The sequence below is a fragment of the Phalangium opilio genome, unplaced genomic scaffold (assembly GCF_054372755.1).
Source record: "Phalangium opilio isolate 3A_F unplaced genomic scaffold, DU_Popi_V2 ptg000060l_1, whole genome shotgun sequence".
NCBI lineage: Eukaryota > Metazoa > Arthropoda > Arachnida > Opiliones > Phalangiidae > Phalangium > Phalangium opilio.
This window is the reverse complement of record NW_028324177.1, coordinates 3,960,443-3,967,478: the sequence shown is the minus strand read 5'-3', so window position 1 is coordinate 3,967,478 and position 7,036 is coordinate 3,960,443.

Genomic DNA, 7,036 nt, shown 5'->3' with positions numbered 1-7,036 from the left:
GAAAAACTACGATACAACAAGGGACAAAGGTAGAAAAAAATTGGCGAATCTACGGACGAATAGCGATTAATGGGAGCTGACCGGACCCGCACGCTGAACCACAAAAAAAGACGCCATTTTGCAGTACCGAAACTCGAATAGGGACCCGCTCGCTTCAAGAAAAAGAATGGACTCCTACGGTATACGGACCGATGGAGTCCAATTTCCCGTGCCGTTAACCGAACAGGACCAGCTCGCTTGAAACTAGAACAAAGGAGAACATTACGATACTCGAACACTGAAAATGGCCATTACCAGCAACGAAGTATCCACACAAAGGAAGACCCATCGCATAATCAACGTACCAGAAAGAGTATCAAAATTTTGTTTTGTTTTAATTTACTTTACTGAAAACTCGTGTTTACGTTGTTTACGATAATAACCTTACGAACTCTATTAACTATAATTCCCCTTGAATTAAATTGTTGGTTAAAAAGGCAACATTAATTTTTATCTTTAAATTTTGTTAATTAATTAACTGACTCTCTCAGAAGATTTTCGAATAATTCCTTTAAAAATGGATCGCGAAGATCAAAGTGGTAGTGAAGGTGACGAAAGTCATCCCATGTCCCCTAATAGGGTTAGAAAACAATTTAAAGGCCTAACGGCAACCATGAATTCTCTATTGGAGATGCAAAAACAATAAAACCAGTTGTTACAATAACTCATGGCTTCGGGAATTTCTAATACTCAAAATGTTAGTTCATCCAGATCTAGTTCCGAAAAAACGGAAATTTGCAATCCTATCACGGGCCTACCTGACAACCTGTTACTACCACTTTAAATAGGAATTTTCCGCCACGTGTTACCGAAACGGTAGAGCAAGGTGACCCCGAAGAGTTAGTAATCCCACCATTCGGACACACCCCTATCTTCGGGGATTCCCCTGAAAGTAAACATGGCAGATAGAAATTTCTATCTATAATCGAAAACAGAGACCCAACGAGAAAGTTTTGGAGTTAATCCTAGAAATAGAACAAATGTGTAAACAACTCGACCCTAACATATCAACACATGAAATAGCTAGGAAAGTTTTGAATGGATTAAACCCCCACCTGGTTCGATCCAGGCAAATCTCGGGCGAACACTCCCTCACCGAAGTACAAGAGGCCGCCCAAGACGCACAGCATATGCAGGCTCAATGCGACGCGTACGATTCAAAATTTACAAAATCCTCTAATGTTAATTTTAAAGTCAAATTGGGAATAAAAATAGGGATAATAAGTTGGGCCAAGAGGACAATGCCAATTCAAATTGCCAATTCATTGTTAGGGAAACCAATAGGGAGACGGTAGAAGAAAAACGACCTCCTCGCCAGCGCTCGTATTGTGGCAAAAGAAACCACAGGGAAAAATATTGCCACAAAAGGAACCGCGATTAAAACAAAGCGGAGTAACGTACCGACCAATCTCGGTCTGGACCACGTGCTTCCGCTGCTGTGATAGTGGTTGGCCCAACTTATCAGGCGAGGGATACAATTTTAGAGCCCCATACACCTGTTAAGACGCTTAATCCCCGAAACCCAGAATCTGACCATTGGGATGACCAATCAAGGATAGACAAAGAGGTTAGTGAGGGTGAAAGCGATACCCATCGTGTTAGGCAAGACGCGAGGCTTAGCTGCTGCGTTTCAACGTCACGTGCAAGACCACGCGTACCAATTACTATTCGTGGGTGGGAAAGTACCGCTCTCATAGATAATGGCGCTGACGTCACTTTGATGTCCAAATTCCTCTTAGACTCCCTAAGGTACCAAAATGAGGAATTAGAACCTTAAACAGGACCGCCGCTAGGGGCAATAGATAACACTAACGTAGAATTAGAAGGGCGATCCACTTTCGTGGAAAACATTAGCGACAGATCCTGGAAGTAGAAATTTTTTGTATCCACTAACCCGAAAGTCGACATTATAATAGGTTGGGATTTTAGCCTTCATACGGGACTTCACGCAAAGCCACACACGTTGACGTACACGTTTAGAGAAGAGGCCAAGAATACCCTTTAGTTTCTTACGCGACCGGTTTCGGCTCGAATTTTTGCGGCGCCTCGGATCATGGGTCGTCGGAACTCAAACGAGTTAATCCGAGTACCGATCTAGTGGAAAATATTCCTGTAGGTCAAGCCTCCTGAAGTTCCAATAGATAGGACCCCGAGGAGCTGCAAGGGCTAGCAGCCTAGCACAAATCGAAAAGATAGTAGTAAGCTTTCCCGATTTGTTTTCAGGGAAAGCTGGCCGAACAAAAGTAGTCGAACACGTAATCAAACTATCTTACCCAACCTCCTATAAATCGCGCCCATATACACTTTCTCCTCCCAAGCGAGAAGTTGTGGAAAAACAATTGGATCAAATGCTCCAAGATGGGTTAATTAGGAAAAGTAACTCCCCCTTTTCATCCCCCATATTACTAATCAAAAAGAAAAGCCTAGACCCAAACAGTAAACCGAACTACCGTTTCTGTGGGGACTTCAGAAAACTTAGTGTGACAGTACCGGATGTGTATCCGATTCCGCTAATTAGGGCACAGCTAGAATAATTATTAGGCAATAAATACTTCACAGTCCTTGACCTAAAAGATGGGTTTTGGCAGGTGGAGTTGAGTGAAGAAAGTAAGCAGTACACAGCCTTTGTGACACACAAAGGTCTGTTTGAGTTCAACGTCATGCCCTTTGGTTAGGTAAACGCCCCGGCGACCTTCCAAAGACTCATGGAATCAGTTTTTAGGGACTTTCTTACAACCCACGCCGAAATATACTTCGACGATTTGCTTACCAAAACCCTGTCAATAGAAAACCACGTGATCGTCTTTGAGAAGATTCTCGAACGCATGCGTGAAGATGGTCTCACGTGCAAACGAGAAATGCCATTTCTTAATGACAAAAGTAAAATACCTAGGTTAATTAGCTTGTGAAAACGGAATTGAAACGGAACCATCCAAGACACTGGCTTTTAGAGAATACTCAGAATACCCCCGTCCCCCTAATCTGAAAGAGGTCAGGTCCTTTCTAGGAATGTGCGGCTGGTACCGCGAGTTTATAGACCACTTTGCCGAATTAGCCCTCCCGCTAACTAATCTCACCAAAATCTCGTCTCAGCATTTTGGTGGATGGAAATAATTTAACAGATTCTGACTTGCGTATGGAAAACTGCCTCAATGAAACGTTCGTTCATAATTTCAACCGGCGTATTACGGACGACTCTCATCTACCTCAGTTAACCGTCAACATTATGGATGACTTCGTGCCTTCCTTCAAATCCTTCCTTAAATCCTCTTCCGGCCCGGATGCCTTTCCCAATCGACTCCTTAAAAAATGCTCTTCGACTATTTTTCGCCCACTACATGCCCTTTTTCACAATTCGCTGCTACAAGGCAGTCTCTTCAGAGATTGGCTAATGGGACACATTACTCCTATTTACAAAAATTCTGGTCAAAAATCCAATGCAAAAAACTATCGTCCAATAAGCCTCACGTCCACTATATGCAAAGTACTGGAAAAGTGTATCAAATTTGCTCTAACAACTCACCTGAAGCCATTTCTTTCCCCTTACCAACACGAGTTTCTACACAATAAATCTACTGTTACCAATATGCTTTCTTCACTTCACCTATGGATGGATGCCTATGAAAATAAGAAGCGCGTGGATGTCCTGTACCTTCATGTGCCCGAGGCCTTTGAAACGGTCCCGCACCCCCGTCTTCTGTCCAAACTCAAGATGTATGGAGTTAACAATAACGTACTACAATGGATATCGGCGTTTTCGCAAAATCGTATGCAGATGGTTCGTGTCGATCAGACGTTAAGTGACCCGTTGCCAGTCTATAGTGGCGTACCACAGGGAAGCGTTTTGGGTCCTCTTTTATTCTTGGTATACATTAACGACGTACCAGAACGGCTACAATCTGAATGTCGTTTGTTTGCTGATGATCTTAAACTATTCCGCGTCATCAATTCTTATTCCGATGTTAAAACTCTTCAGGATGATTTGAAGACTCTTGAGGCTTGGTCGTATGCAAACGCACTTTCATTCAATGATTCAAAATCGGTTGTTCAGAGTAGCCAAGCCAAGAAAATTCAGCCTACCTCGCCATCTCCGTATTTTCTTGTGGGCAAAAACATCAGACGTGTTACCGAACACAGCGACTTGGGTACAATTATAACGGCTAGCCTTGACCAACACTCCCATGTCTCTCGCACGGTGACCCGTGCGAATTGCCTCTTGGCCGTAATTAAACATAACCTTTCTGGCCAGTCCCTAACTACTTTGACCTCAATCTACACGACCTTTATTCGACCATTACTGGAATCAGCCTCTTGCCTATGGAACCCCTATCGTGTTCGGGACATAACCCTCCTGGAGGATGTTCAAGCCCGGGCTTCAAAGATCTCGTATGTGCTGAAAGCCTTTAGGCGAGAAGACAGACTGAGGTCCCTAAACTGGCAATCTCGAGTTCGAGTTCACTTCCTATACAAGTTCGTAATGCTGGAGACTTGCAGCTCGAGCTAGTTCGAGAACGACGGTGGTTAATTTTGCAATCCATCTTATTATTATTTAGTCTGCATAACTCAGCCTTTGACAGCAGCGCCTCACCACCAGGCGTCGCTTTACCCTGAATCTATGACCTACTTCACTCGCTTCATGACGAGCTATAATGTTTAACCAGTTACTAAGTTATCGATGAACACATAACTTGTGTTGTTAATAATTGGTACTTTGGAAGGAACTAGTTTAAGAAGTACTTTTTTATTTCTAATTATTTTGCAGACATGCGAGTTCCTTCTGTGTATCTTAAGAAAATGCACCCCAAAGTTTTTAGAACTGTTTTTAAACGCTACTCGACGTAACTCCAACTTCAAAGTTTTAAAAACGTGGCTGCTAAAAGGGTTAAAGGAAGGCGTTGTTGACAAGTTGCCACTCCTCGCTATTCAAATTATTAAAGAAGTTATTAAGGTATTTATAACATGGAGAATAAATTAATAATATTTTCAAATTGAAGAAAAATAAAGGAAAACTTCAGCTAACATAACTGATTACGCCTTTAAAGAACGGAGTCCTTTTTCTAAACATATAAAAGGAATTTAACATTAAAATTAAATTAATAAGTTACATTAGCATTTAATTAGTTATTAAAAAAAATCCAGGACTACTGCGCCGCCATCCGCCATTGCAGGTTTAGTAGCGTCTGCTAAATCGATCTTACCTTACCCTTACCTCTCTCAGCCTGTGAGAATTCAATCAATTCCGTTTGGGGTAAGAGAGGTTCGATTTAGCAGACGCCACTAAAGCAGACGCCACGGATGGCGAGGCAGTAGCCCTTGATCGTTTTTAAGACTAATTGAATGTAATTGAATTATCATATTGTAATAAGAGATCATTTACTTATTTCATTTTAATATTTGCTTCCTTTTATATGTTTAGAAAAAGGCCGTTCTTTTAAGGCATAGTGTTTTGTTACCTGCACTTTTCTATTAAATGCGATGCTAATTAATAGATTAATGGCGTCACCAATGAAATCCTGGCCTCTGTTAAGAAAGTGGAGCTTCTTGAAGTAATCAACCAGTTTTTTCTCGAGAAGGAAATTAACAGTTCAGCGACTGATGTCTTAAATATTCCAGTAGAATGTTTAAATTTAGTCTCGGGTAAATACCGAGTTTTATTATTCCTATAAAATCCTGTGTTTTTCAACCTGTTCTATATTATCCTATAATTTCATCATTCGGAGATATTTCGTGAATGTTTCATTATGCGGACTGGTCTTATAGTTACTAGAAGCCTAAGTTCATAAGATATGTTCCGTTCCACAAGTTTGTCACTGCATGTTACAAACTGGAGCTTGTCATGAATAGATTCTGGTAAAACGACGCTTGGTGAGTGGGGCGCTGCTGTCAAAGGGGGCTTAGTAAAGCAGACTAAATAGGACATAGATGCGGAAGTTCTGCAAAATTAACCACCACCACCGAGTGTAGGCCTAATCAATTCACTCGCTTCCGTCGTTCTCCCTCAAACTAATTATCTCGAGCTGTGTAAGTTTCTCAGTAGCATTACGAACTGTAGAGGTATATTGACGTCATGCTTATGGAAGGAACATATCACTTATAAATTTACGTCGATGCTGTTAATGCCATGAACTTCTGAAAGAAATCTTTTGATTTTTTTTAGTTCTTTGCCAAAATATAGAATCCAGCAAGGTCGTAGCCCAAGGATTAAATAGTTTTATTACCGCGGTTTTCGAGCCGAAATTGATTTTTAATTGCTATAAGAAGTGCGAACTGGGGTAATTATGGCGTAAGGTATTGCAAAATTCTAAAATTTAATTGTTCATTAATTCTAGCATGGTCATTGCTCCTCAAGCATCTTATATATTAATTAACGCCAGGGATATCTTCACGCCTGAGGTTCAAGATCTTCCAAGAAAATTTAACGAAGTAAGTGAAAGGTTTTTTTTTAATTTAAGCAATTCTTAAACCAGGGTTCATGGAAACCTGGAAATACATTTTTGACTAAAAAGTCTGGGAATTTTAAACGATTTTATTAAAATTCAGGAATATTATACGAGCATTGTTGGTCCTATATTTTCCTAAAAAAACATTTTTTTTCCTATTAAATCCCATAATTCCGGGAGAAAAAATCCAATTTTTTTCTGTAAGGAATTTAAATTTTTGGCTGGGCTCCCTGGCATTTTGTTACCTATGATTCTGAATTTTGTTACAATTTTCAAATTTATATATAGGAAAATGAATTGGAAAGCCTATTAGCTTTGGGTCTATCTAACAATTCACCTGCTGTCCTGAGGTCTGCGTCATCACGCTTGATTTCCGCCATGGAAAACTCTCAACCCACGTCACTTAATTATCTATAGATAATTATTTATATTCATTGAAACTCTTAAATTGAATTTCAACTTGAATTATTTTCTTTTCGTTTCAGCGCAATTCTCCAAAAGGTAATTGAAAACAACTCCGAAAATTCCAATGATGCCTAGCTCTCTAGGATCAGTCC